The sequence below is a fragment of the Leptonychotes weddellii genome, chromosome 3, assembly GCF_054177405.1.
Source record: "Leptonychotes weddellii isolate Sample4059 chromosome 3, ASM5417740v2, whole genome shotgun sequence".
Lineage (NCBI taxonomy): Eukaryota > Metazoa > Chordata > Mammalia > Carnivora > Phocidae > Leptonychotes > Leptonychotes weddellii.
In genome coordinates, this window is record NC_138371.1 from 77,303,361 (window position 1) to 77,317,519 (window position 14,159).

At 37.5% G+C, this 14,159-nt stretch overlaps 1 protein-coding gene and 1 long non-coding RNA gene across 13 annotated transcripts in view; one reads left to right on the forward strand and one right to left on the reverse strand.

Annotated features, from left to right (window-relative positions):
• The window catches only part of LOC145720558 (uncharacterized), a 155,654-nt gene that overhangs the window by 118,967 nt on the left and 22,528 nt on the right, over positions 1 to 14,159 (forward strand). For both annotated transcript variants that reach the window (XR_014143613.1, XR_014143614.1), the window contains exon 3: positions 12,213 to 12,305. This is a non-coding gene — a long non-coding RNA (uncharacterized LOC145720558). The remainder of the gene's footprint in view (positions 1 to 12,212; positions 12,306 to 14,159) is intronic.
• The window catches only part of LOC145720557 (uncharacterized), a 256,382-nt gene that overhangs the window by 54,659 nt on the left and 187,564 nt on the right, over positions 1 to 14,159 (reverse strand). The window lies entirely within an intron of this gene.

Genomic DNA, 14,159 nt, shown 5'->3' on the forward strand with positions numbered 1-14,159 from the left:
GTGAGTTAAGGTATATTCACTATTTGAGGACAAAAGTGTCATTTTTCATCTTGGCAAAAACACTAAGTGCTACTCAAGTTTTTCCCAGTATGCAAACTTCAGAGGAACCATAAGGAGTGGGTATAATTTAAGATTCAGAAGATAAGAAATATCTTTTGCTCCTTCATTTTTCTTGTCTCTAATCTCCTTAAGATGAACGTGCTTGCACACAGACTTCTGCACACCCAGAGAGCAGGAGCACTGAGAAAACTCTAGAGGTGTCTGAACGGGGCAGTGGAAGCAAACCACAGGATACTCTGTCAGGAAGGAGAGCCGCTTCATCTTTTCCGACCTCTGCCTTCACACCCACCTAATCTGCTCTGTGTCCTTTCCTATTATCCTCTATCTTTCCACTTTGCTTTTAGATACAGAACATGGAAAACATTTTCCCTGACCTGAATCAGCGTTTTTGAGTAGTTACTTCCTGAGTTCAGTGAATATTTTTGGACCTTAGAAAGGACTGTGGTTGTAACTTTCTATGAATGACACTATCGGTTAAAATCTTACTACAAATATTTAAAATGATCACTGCTTAAACATCCCAGGTCTGGATTTCAGAATCCCTGAAGATTTGCAGCTTTAAGGGGACTCTTGCTAATGGGTAACTAGTCAATATCCATGGTTAAAGCTGAAAGGAGGTCAAGATGAAGACTGGAAAATTCCGAAAGTTTGTATCAAGAATTTCTAAAATATTTTATATGCAAAATAATTCACAAAAATATTATTTTAAATTGTTTTAAAGAATGTTTAGTGGGATCCGAGGGTATAGGCTATGGTACTGTCTGTGGAACTCTAAATTCTAACCAGGATTCTGTTCGATCGTGTAATGATGCACGGATGCCTGGCCATTCCCACCAACTGCACCATAGAAAAAGCAAATGAGCCTATGCACAGTCAATTCTGCCCTTACATAAACGAATACACAAAACTTGACACCTAGGGTTTAAAAAAAAAGGATGGCAAGGAAAGAAAAAGTTGAAAAGGAGAATTCAAAGAAAGAGTGGATATAATTCTCTATCCTGATATCTTTCAACTTTTTTTTTTTTACTCTCATTATTACAGAATTGTTCAGCAGTTCAAAAAATCCTGAGATCCAACATGTGTCAACAGTACAACACTTTGAATGTTTTAGCTGCTTGAAAGTGTGCCCTGGAAGTCTTGCTTTTTTAAGCAGTAATTTGTATAAATGGCATAAATTGTCAACCCTCCTGCAATCGTGAATTGAATTTTGTTTGGGTTGGGGAATGAGGTTTCTTCTTTCACTTCCTTTCTGTCTGTCAAGGTATTTCCTAACACATCTGAAATTTGGTTTTAAATTGAGACCTAGTTTGACAATTGAGGTCCAGATTTATGAAGACCAAGACTCCTAATGGGTAGTTTGATTTGAGAGAGACAGAGAGAAAGGAGAGAGAGAGAGAGAGTGTGTGTGTGTGTGTGTGTCTGTTTCTGTATTTATTTACTTATTTTTTCATTCATTCATCTACTTACTTACAGACAGAACATTAGATAAAAATCTATTTTGAAAACACCTTAGTAAGAAAGATAGTAGGCAAATTCTCATTTTATATAAAAGCCACTTCAACTATTAATCATGATTACAGAAAATTCCCATTGGGACAGAATACCATTTAATTTCCAAAAACTAGAGGCAGCGACAGCACACATTTTTTTTAAAGCTCTCCTATGTAATAATTTTGTGTAAAGAAAGATTGTACGACCTAATCTTCGAGAGAGCTTAAATTACCAATCAAATATACATAACCTATTTCATTTGTTAAGGTCTTGATTCTATATATTATTTTGGCTTCGTTTTAACAAATATACTTGGCCATAATGAAAATAAACCTGCTGAAGTCTCGGAGGTCTGAGACAAGCTATAACACATTTCCGCACCGCGGGGTGGGCTCGTGGGATACCTACTGAGAAAATGCATGCCCACTGAGCATGCCCAGACTATTAAAATGAATTGACATGTTAATGCTGACAGGAAAAGAGCACAAGAGAGCTTGCTAAATTACTGCTCAGTCAGGCACTAGGAATTCCTGAGTGGCTAACTCCTGAGCAAAACCCACAGCAAGCACAACAACAACAACAAAACTTTATTGTCAAATGCACCCAAACAAACAAACACTAACAGGGTTGTCATGTTAGTAATCCACCTACCCATAAATCATATGGATTTTAATCATACCTGCCACCTTAGCTGCTTATCCCCAGAGAAATTGTTTTCTTTTGGCTCCCTCCTTCATTCACTTTCAATTATCTGGAAGCTGTTTCGCGTGTTTATTTATTTATCTAAAGTTCACATACAGTATGCATGCACCAATTTTCTCCAGGGGTCTGGACCAGGCAGATCATACAAGGATGCAGTGAAGCATAGCAGCTAACAGCTCAGATGAATGTACTCAGTCTCAAAAACCTGCTTTGGACCATGATGACAAGGAAAGGGGAGGACAGAAAGTAATTAGTGTGTGTACAATGATTGATTATGGCTTAATATTCAGGCATTTCACCTTTAGACCACTGTAGGTAGACGTAGAAAATGATGAAACAGGAAATCCTTGTGGTTTTTGATAAGCGAGGGAAAAAAAAAAACAACAACAACGTGCCTTTCCACATTTAAGTCATTGGCTTTCTCTTCTATGGAGGTGGAATAAAGTTTATTCACTTTTAAACACCTATGTTTGATTCAGTCTGTTCACTACATCTAAGAATTGTTCAAAATCTCACATATTAAGATGAGCGTAAGTAAATGACTTCTAGCCTTGGGCAGGCAGAGAGGAGATGAAAGGAAGCTGCACATTTCGGATGAAATTCCCCAATCTCGCACCATGTTGTCTTACTCTCATGAACAATTTCAGAAAATAATACCAATTTAGCTACTCAAGGAATAAGTAGTGAACTGTTCCTGACCTTTTCTCAGCTCCAAGGAGGTGAAAGAGTAGCAAGAGCCATTGTGGAGCCTGGACCCTTTAGACACAAAAAATCATTTTCATGAGACAAAATTGGGCAAAAGGTGGATATCTAAGTTCTGGGAAATTCAAGAGAAAGAAAACTTTCACTTTATGATATCTGTCAAATTCAAGGGGTTTTCGCTACTGTGGTGTAAGTCATGATGGCTTTTTATGCACATTCTGATCTATACTGGCCAAGCTGTGTATCAGCTCCATCTCTGGCTAGAATCTGTTTAGAACACCCATAGAAATTAAAAGGATCACATGGAGTTTGACATTTTGCAAAATGAAAGAATAATGGATGTATTATGTTGTGAGGGTTTTTTTCTTTTAATAAAAATGTCTAACTGACCCTTGGGAAGCTTGGCTGGAAGTTGAGAAGTCTGAATCATTTTTCTTCCTCTTCATGCTCAGAAAATATAAGAATGTAATTTTTTCAGCTTCATATTTCTTTTGATATTTCAGTAAATTTAAGTTATCTTTCTTGCTCATAAAACATAAATGAAATAGTCTATGTTTACCCTAAGATAATTTGGTATCTTATATTAACTTAGCAGTTTATATCCAAATGCCCAATAATCAGATCTCCCTGCTCTATTTACTTTTATGTTTTTCTTCTTATCGTTGTGGCCAAGAACATGCCACAAAACACAAGAAGTGTTGGATCTTTCATCTCGAGTCTGAACAGAATAAATAATCCATATCATATTGCATGTAAAATCTTAGTCTTCCTAAATGCCAGATTATTTATGCAAAATGGGCACTTCAGAAAATATTTTGGGATGGAAAATAAATCATTAAGTCACACTTCACAGATATTTTACTATCATGCATCTATATTTTAAAGTTTGTGATCATGATTTTATATTTTCTATAATCTTCCCTAAACAATTCTAATCACTAATTTATTCAAGATACTTATTCAGTAGCTAATGCATGTTGGGTAGGTATCAGATCATAGTGTCTTCAGTGAAGTAGTCCTTAATTGTTGCATAGATATAGATATAAATATACATATCAATATACCAATCTCTACCTATCTATCCACCTCATTTCAAAAATATCAACTGCAAAGTTCAAGATTAGATTAAACTGAACATGAGTTAGCTGCCCTGAAATAACCAAAATAGGTCAGTTACTTTTAATGTGCAAAAGAAAAAGGCCAACAGTCTTTATTGCTCTATGTGCATCACAGGGGTGAGAAGACAAGGGAGCCCAGAGCAAAACATAGAGCATCACAGAACTGCAATAAATCCCCAGAAAGACTGAGAAGGAAGAGTCAGAGAGATTGAAGAGAGAGAGAACGTGAAATGGGAAGAGAAGATTTCAAGACAGAGAAGCCAATGTTGTCCAAAGGTCAAACAACATGAGGACTAAAAAAGGTCTTTTGGTTTTAGTAAGAAGACACCGTTGCTGATCTTGCCAGAATGGTGGAGTAAAAGCCAGATGGCAGTGGCTTTAGAAATAAATAGGAGAAGAAAATGAAGACACGACTACTACAGGAAAAGTATTTCAAAGAGTTTTCCACTGGGAGGGGGGACGGAAAGATAAGACCAGAGCTAGAGCAGGGATCTGAGGTAGAAGGAAGATTTCAGGGACACCACACTACAATCACCCACACCGTAGTCTGTATCTGGCTCCTCCTGGAGTTGTGCAGTACACAGACTGTGCAGACCTACCCAGTGGCACTGTTAATGTTTCTGTGTTTGGTCAGCCATATTTAAAATAGAGTCTTTGACATGTTCATGCAAAGTGGCCAATAGTGAAGAATAGGTTAGAGATGTTAGGGAAAGAGAAAGATGTTCAAAACAAGCGGGGTGGAGGATTGGCTGCAGGGGTACGATGGGGCATCTCTTCTTATCTAAACAAGTGTGAATTCAGCTCAGCTTGTATCATATCACTCGAAGTTCTTCCATAGATGTGTACACGGCCAACCTACACAAAAAAGCCCATGTGCACCCTGGCCAAACCATTTATAAATTTTATCTTTTATACCATGGACATGTGACATCATTTATGTGAAGTGGAAGAAGAAACTCTAGCTGTTTTTTCACTGTCCTATCCCTAGCTTCTAGAGTCCCGCCAATGAGAGGTGCTTAAATAATATTTGTAGATATTTCAGGAATTTGTCAAATTGTGTTATTTCCTTGAAGAAGATGCTATTGTTTGTCTAGACAACAGAGAATTCACCTTTTTTTCTCATGTTAGTAGATTTTGATTTTGTTCACAAATATCCACCATCTCTTCCCTAGCCACTCAAGAGAATTGTAATTGATTGATCTTAGTAGGTTGTGGTTGGCCTATCAGTCTATTTCCCAGGGAAATGTTTCATGGTGGGCTCCTTTGGGGTTCAGAACTGGCCAATGAGATAACGTGGAGACATTATCTTATGGGATTCTGGAAAATGTTTCCTCGCTACTAAGAAGAAACGTAGAGAAGAAATACATCCTTATCTTCTACTCTACATCATTTTATCTCCATTTTACACCTGGAACTAGGGCACCCATTTTATAAGCATGTAAAGAACCAACTTGCTGAGATTACTAGAGAAGAAAAACTTCTGCCATTGAACAAATTAACTCTGACTTTTATTTACTCACTCAACTATATTCCACTGCCACCCTATGAAGTGCCAGGGGATAGTAGGAATGACGGCCATAAGCCCCAATTTGAAAAGTTTATGATCTCCTGGTTTTGAAGACAACATGTCCATATATCGGCTAGAGGACACAAAAAGAAAGTTAACAAACAAGTGTTTCTTATCTGAAGGCTTGCCTGGGGATAGGTCTTCTTTCAAATTGATTTGGGCTATTGATATATTTTTAGCAAGATAATTCTAACATGATGTAATATAGTCTTAGGAGTAACATTCCATCACCTTGTGCATATTCTATTGGTTAGAAGCAAATTACAGGTCCCACCCACATTTAAGGGGAGGGGCTTATACACGGACTTGAAAGTGGGACTCTTCAGTCAGCTTGTCTACCACAGTCCACCGGTTGGCTATCAATAATTAACATCCTTCCAACATGCAAAATAAATTCACCCCTCCACAGTTTCCACGATTCTCAGTGTAGCACCAGCTCGGAATTTAAAAGCTCATCATTTAAATTAGGTCCAGGTAACAATGAAGTTTCTGGGCATAATTGTTAAGAATAGCTAGCTTTGAGGCATTTCTCTCCTTTAACACTAAAGACACAACTATCTGTCTCTAACAAACTCAATATAAAATGGTGGGACAGACAGAAATAACATCTATAGACATTCCAGTTCAAAAGGGGGGAAAATGGAAGATAAAAAGAAGTCAACGCTCCATGTCAGTTCTAAAACCAGCCAAGCAAACGTTTGGCTTTTCTTGATTAGATTTCAAGGACTGGGAATAATTCTCTGTGGCTCTAGGCTTCACCGTATGGCTCTCAGTTTGGCTTTTTGGGTTACTCTTCCTTCTTCATGAAAGGTGCACAGGTTTGCAGCTGACTAGTTCTATCAGTACCTCCTGCCAGTAGAATGGTGGAGGTCTGACATCCTCGTTTCATATTGTACTCTGTTTTTTGTTGGTTTTGTTGGCTTTGTTTTTTGTTTATTTGTTGTGCAAGCTAATGTGACTTTTTTTTAATTTTTAAATTCCAGTTAGTTAACATACCGTGTAATATTAGTTTCAGGTGTACAACATAGTGATTCAACACTTCCATCTACGATAGCCAATTTATGGAAACAGCCTACGTGTTAATTGACTGATGAATGGTTAAAGAAGATGTATGTCTATGTCTGTAAATATATAGACACACACACACAATGGAATATTACTCAGCCATAAAAAAGGATGAAATCTTGACATTTACAATGATGTGGATGGAGTTAGAGAACATCATGCTAAGAGAAGTAAGTCAGAGAAAGACAAATACCATATGATTTCACTCATATGTGGAATTTAACAAAACAAATGAGCAAAGGGGGGAAAAAAGAGAGAGAGAGAGGCAAACCAAGAAATAGACTTTTAACTACAGCGACAGAGACTTCTTTATCAAAACAATCACCCCAAGTATTTTCTAGGTCTCCTATGGATTTTTATGGGGTTCACATCATTAAACAAAACCCAGGCCCCTCTTTTTGAGACACTGCCTCTACCCTGGTGTGCTGCTAAAATGGCTAAGGGATACCATACTTAATTTAGTAGAATATTTATGATTTGGTCGGGAAAATCTGTGAGGCATATTGTTACTCTCCTGACAAGTCCCTTTTTGTGGCTGAATAGCCTAAACTTTTCATCTTTCTGAGGCTTTAGTAAAAGGTTATACAGTCACACCCTCAACGTTTTCTCCTGAGCAAGCATTCATGACAGTGAATCTCTTAATATTGATTTCACCACCCCTCCCCCAATCTGAAGAGACTGAGAATTTTCAAAATCAACAAATCTTGGTTCTTTTTTTTTTTTTTTTTTTAGTAGTTCTTCCCTTAATTTTTGTCTTCTCACATTTTATTACATTCAGGAAGAATAAACAGGACAGCACCTTTAACACTTTGCTTAGAAATCAGCTATATAACCAAATTTATCACCTACATTTCTGCTTTTCATGTAACTACAGGAGACAATTTTTCTGAGCTTTCTGCCACTATATAACAAGAATCCCTCTTCCTCCAATTTTCAATAGCACACCCTTCCCTTCATTGTGAGCCCTCAGTCACAGCATACTTAGTGTCTAGGTATCTGTTCAAACTAGGCATTTTCTATTCTGCTTATCAAAATTCCTCCTGCCTCTGCCCATAGTGTGGTTCAAAGCCACTTGTGGATTTTTAGTTATTAGTTTTCTGTACCATGTAACAGATTACCACAACCTTAGTGGCTTAAAACAACATGTATTTATTACTTCACTGTTTCTGTGGATCAGGAATTCAGGTGTGTCTTGGCTGAGTCCTCTGTAAGGGCGTACAGTCAAGGTGTTGGTAAAGTCTGCAATTGTCATTTGAAGGCTTGACTGAGGAAGAATTCCCTTCCAAGTTCACTCAGTTTGATAGCAGAATTCATATTTATTTCGACTAAAAGACTGAGGGAGCTAGCTTCTTGCTAGCTATTGGCTGGAGGCCTTCCTTAGCTCCTTGCCATGTGGGCCTCCTAAGATGATAGCCTTTTACTATTTCAAAGCCAGTAAGAGAGGTCTCTAAAGCAACTCTGCTGGCAAAGACAGGCAGGTTATTATAAAATATTACATAATCCTGGGAGTGACTCCCAGGAGCTGGGGGTAAAGAGGGCAAACTTCTTGGAGTCTAGGGCTCTAACTCCATTTCAGTGAGAGAATTCTACTTGAATCTGTTCTAAATATGCGGATTCTACCTTACGAGAGAGCTTTTCAAATTCAAAGAATCTCCATTGTCTTATTTGATATGCCCTATCCCAGAAATATATTTTTCCTACAGAAATTATATTGATCGTTAAAATAGCACCGGACTAGTTAAATTTAAGAGATTTATTAGACTCTAATATCCACTCTGATACATGCCAGTTTGGCAACTTTGAACAAGTCCCCTAAGCATTCTGGCCTTTTTGTTTCTTCATCCATAAAATTAGGAGTTTGGACAAAATGTTTCTCAATCCCTTTCTATCTCTCAGCAATGTAAATTACAGCCATCTATACATTTTGTTGTTAATCACTTCATTTCCGCTTCTACACTTACAGGGGAGAGACAATAAGATAATGCTCTATTATACAAAGTTTGTTTTGTCTGATCAATGACAAAGATTTCTGATCATTAAAAGCAAAACATATATTTGTACTGAAAAGGAACTTGACGGTATTTCTCCAGCATCGGAAAGATACATAGGAGTTACATGTTGAACACTGACTGCAGTTTTTATTTCTGTTACTTGTCTTTGAGAAAGGAAATGAAATTAGACATAAGAGATTGGAACTTATTTTTATAAGTTCTGTCAGTGCAAAAGAGTCTTCCCCAGTCAATTTGAAGAGACAACATTTTTGTATCTTAAACCACGAATCATAGTTTTTAACCTTTGTGTTTTCAGACTTTATGGAGCTGAGATGTCTCTTTAGTGTCTGTAGAAAACAAGTGACAAATTAGAAAGTGAAAATCAACTTCTTTCATTCCCACGCCAGGGACCTCATCTGTTTTTGTATTGCCTTGAGCTTTTTCACTCACAGATACAGGAGTCTGAATCAATGAAGAGTTCTTTATCCTCATACCTGTAGTCTGAACTCGCTGCCATATTTAAAAATGTATAATTTTGCTGTATGCTGTCAGAACTCAGCCCAGAAACTACGGACACATTCACCTTCATTCTCCATAACATTCTAAATATTCATTTCCTTTAGGCAGTGGTTCCAAATTTGCGGTCAGCATGAGTTAAAAAAACTTTCAATGTTCTTTTAATTCTTAGTTGTCACCTATCCTGTCTTCAGGATTCCAACCCCTTCTGTCCAGTTTCCACAATGAGGGTCCCTGAACAAAACTCTATGAATACTTAAATGGCCAAGTTTCTAGAGCTATGTCAGGCTAGCATGAGCTCTCTGATGTATGGGTGACAGGCAAGGACTAAATTGGCCACATTTGCTGAATTATCCAAACCCATAAGGGGTAGGATTCCACCTGGTTGGGATCTTCTACTGGAGTAAACTCAGGAACCAGCTTTTATGAAATGAAATGGGCTGTAAGGGAACAGCCAAAGGGACGGCAGATTTTGTGTTCAATGACCGTATGGTTTTCATTATCTTGTTCTCAACGAAGAATTCATCCAAAGAACAACCAAATGAAAGCAATGTGTAAACCATGTCAACCCATCCTTGGATGAATGTGTCACATTTGCTCTGTTGTCTAGTGGTGATTCTGCAAAGGTGGGGAAAGGAGAGAGGAAGAATTAAGAAAAGGAAAGGTAGTGCAAAAAGAAGGTACGGTAGGAGCAAGAGAAAAGAAATGTGTCAGCCGTTCAGCTGTCTCATTATGTAGCTTCCCACAGTCACCAAGAATGTAATTCATCCTGCAGGTGCAAACATTGTTGGCTTTCTCATAGACTCTTGACGGATGGACCGGATGTATGTTTCCTTACCCCAGATGCTCTTTAAGAATACCGGCAATGAGATAGGAGATTGTGTGCACCTGAATCAGCACATTCACTGAGTCTTACTTGTCTCATTTCTTGTTTAAAGAACCAGTGGTGTTGTGCACAGAGCAACAAAAACTAGGCAGAGGGTGTTTTGTTTCGTTTTTTTAATACAGAAAGATGGCCAATCTAAACACCTTTTTGAGTCACTTCTTATAACTGCCTCTGAGATAAATATGACACGACTGCCTTGATTACTCATCACCAAGAGACACATTAGTGGACAGTGATCAGAACACATGACAATATTGCATCCTGAAATAAAATTCATCCTTATGCTTTCTACAAGTTTTTCAAGAATTTAAGATGGATTTTTCCACTATCAATTAAGGGGGAAAAGAGATTTTTTCAAGTCATTTGAATAGATAATATAGTAGAAATAGGAATGTCCATTCTATCTGAATCAGCGGCCCCTCTCCCCTCCCTGCTCATTAGCTCCCACCAACTTTGAGGATCCAAAATCCCAAACAAAACTGACTCTTTTCTGGTTGAAGTTCCATTGACTCTTGGCAAAAAGCAACTTCCTGGTTCAAAGAAAAAAGGCTTATAAAAAAGCTCACAAGGCTTCTTAGACATCAAATGAGTCTTACGAAACCACATTTTGATGAGCTAAGTGTAAATGAATCAGAAACACATGGATTAAATTTCCCTTGAAATACACATGGGTTTGAAAATCAAGGAAAAAGTGTTTAGCCAAATGTGTTTTGGGTTTTCTTGAACTGAAAACATTTGAAAAAAGTTGAGGCATTTGCTAAACCCTAATACACTGTTGTGTTTGCTCAACCCTCCTTTAAATCAATTAAATTTCCATGAGGCTTCCTCCATTCCCTTGTGGTTTGTCTTGTCACCCCTGTCTTGACACTTTATAGACCAAACCAAGTTCCCATTGAAAAAATAGACTGTTGTTCTAGATCCACTTAAATATGAGGGAGCTATTAAAAAACCCAGTGAATCAGAGACATTAAGGGATGGAAAAGCACCCATTAGGTCATGTATTCTATCCTGAGGGTTGGAGCACATGCACTCACAGCTCTCTAGTGCTTTATCCAGTATAGTTTTAAATGTCTCAAGTGACAGGATTTCCACCACCTCCCTTGGGAGAATATTGTGCATTCTAATAGATTTTGCCATTAGGAACCACGCCTAAATGTGTAACGGAGGCACAGTGGGATGACTGAGGGGGGGAGGAAAAAAAGGTATTATGGATAATTAACTCTTTCACTACTCTGTATCAGTCACTTGTGGCATGTTCAGTAACTTGCTTTGGCATTTCAATACTATGGAATGTGCTGTCTGTGCACCTTACTACGTTACTTGTTTTCACGCAATAAAACCAGTATTTTGTTAAGGGTATAAAATAATGCCTATTTTATTTTATTTATTTTATTTTTTTTTTAAAGATTTTATTTATTTATTTGACAGAGACACAGCGAGAGAAGGAATACAAGCAGAGGGAGTGGGAGAGGGAGAAGCAGGCTTCCCACGGAGCAGGGAGCCCGATGTGGGACTCGATCCCAGGACCCTGGGATCATGACCTGAGCCGAAGGCAGGCGCTTAACGGCTGAGCCACCCAGGTGCCCCAATAATGCCTATTTTAATGTAAGACAAAGCTCCACAATTAACAGATCCATCACAATAAAACTATGAAAAGTCATAAATATATTTTATTACCTGATAATATTGTTTTAATATTCCTTAGGTATACAGGACTTTGAATGGCAAGATTTTTATTGATCAAGAAATGATGTCTAAATGGCCCTGACCAGAAACTAAACACACACACTACCTGTGTATGTCTTATATTACCTACCTACTCTCCAGACTGTCTTCCTGCTAACATCTTTTCTTTAAGCCTCTTCACAGCAAACTGAACTTATTTCCCATTTCTTCTGCTCCTAGGCAGGCAAATGTGTATGTCAGGCAATGTCTATTTGTCTTCCGAGATAGAAAGGAAAACCTAGCTTGCAATATAACTAACATGTTTCCAGAGGTCTTATGGCAGAGTTTACATTAATTTGCTCTAGTTCTCATTCTACTTACAAATGAGTTATAAGTCACATAATGACTTACATGGCCTGTCATAGTGCTACTGTGCTGACCTTTTCCAGATTCTGCATTGGGAACTGCTGATAGGCATACCTCTTCCCTGCCGGCTACCGCAACCTATAAAACTTAACCAGTGAAGTGGCAAGAAGAATCAGGTAAGGGGAATGGAAAATGGCATGATATTCCTGACTTCTCTTTTTAATTTCTCTCAGATATGAGGAGGCTTTTCGTGTTTCACACAATCTTTTTTTTTTTTTTAAAGATTTTATTTATTTGACAGAGAGACACAGCGAGAGAGGGAACACAAGCAGAGGGAGTGGGAGAGGGAGAAGCAGGCTTCCCGCCGAGCAGGGAGTCTGATGCAGGGCTCAATCCCAGGACCCTGGGATCGTGACCTGAGCCGACGGCAGACGCTTAATGACTGAGCCACCCAGGTGCCCCTTTCACACAATCTTTTATTTTCCTTTGAAAATGGGCATTTTCCTTTCCCCCAACTCTTTTCCTCATATTATCTTGCCCCTCTGTGTGCATTTCTGGGTGAGTCTTACAAAATGAGTCCCCTATTGGGGTATAGAGTTGAGACGTTTGTATCTAAGTTGCTCTTACTCTACTGTTTTAAGGTTTGGTGTGGTGGGAGTAGGTATTGAGATAAATAGTTGTCAAAGTTCTACATTCATTTGATTATTATCACCCTGTGTTTCTCAAAGATATTTTAAATAATACTTAAAGCCAAGTACTTGCTTTTCACCTACTACATTCTGCACTTAATAATACTTACCTTAGCAAACAGAACTGGGCCATCTTCCTCCCTATGTTACTGTTACAGCAAAATGTAAGGTTGCTCTGCTCAGACTGTTTATATTACTGCTACAGCTTTGGTTATCATGGTATTTTCCTACAACAGATCCAGCTCTCCGTTTGACATTTTTTCTTTAATCTTCTAAATCAACCCTCATAGCCCTTTAATAAGAGTGTTACTTTTCTCTGAATTTCTTCTAATGGTTCCCCTTTCTCTCTTGCTTAAGGAGATTGCTGTTAATATTTAACAATTTCAAATTTCTGTTTTTAAAAGAGGGTATTGGATTTTTGGTATCCAGGCTGCTTTAAATTTATATCAAATTTTTCATAGCAAAGACTGAAAAACACATATACAATTGTCATTTGGTAGCAACTGGGACCAAAAATGGGGAGGAATGCTGTTTTTCTTTCTTCTTTAAAAATTATTTGATAGTCAAATGATTACAAACAGAATAAGAACAATATTCTCAATCGGGTTACTTAATTCTGTATTCTAATCTGAATTTGGTAAGTTTCTAAGTAAAGGGGTATTTATTTTACCATTTAGAAAATGCTTTAAATCATGTCTCATGTTCAAAAAACAGACATTAAGGGCTCAGTTCTTCATATAGAGTTAAATTCTGAGATTATGGTAAGCATACGATGCATGCTGCCATGTTATGACCACTAGCTTGTTTTTTCCATTAATGGCAAAAGTGAAACCAGATTCTGTTATGTATACAATGCGATGTCTTCAGCTTACACAAACTTGGTACAGTCAAAAAATCTATCAGGAGGACCTGAGGATGAGGCTATGTTCAACTAAGTTCAAATATACATATTTTACTTTCTACTTGTTATATAATGGATACCTTTAAATAAATGTCACTGCCAATTCATCTTAATAAGCACGTCAGATGACTCATTGTCTGAGAGGAAATTCAAATTCAATATTTGTTTATTTAAAATGCTTTTATTCTATCTTACAAATACATGCTATTTGAAAAGAAGATATTAGTAAGTTCTCGAAAGCCAATATTTTCTATGCTACAATCATTCCATAGACATTGGGAAAGAGAGAAAATATTTATAAAGCATTTAGTGATGAGTAATTCACAAGGAAATAATTATAAATACAAGTCAAACAAATTGGCAATTGTTTGCATTTCAAATTAGAAATCACATAAAATGAAGCATTGCTCTGATTTGCTTCATGAGCATTTTAGGGAAAG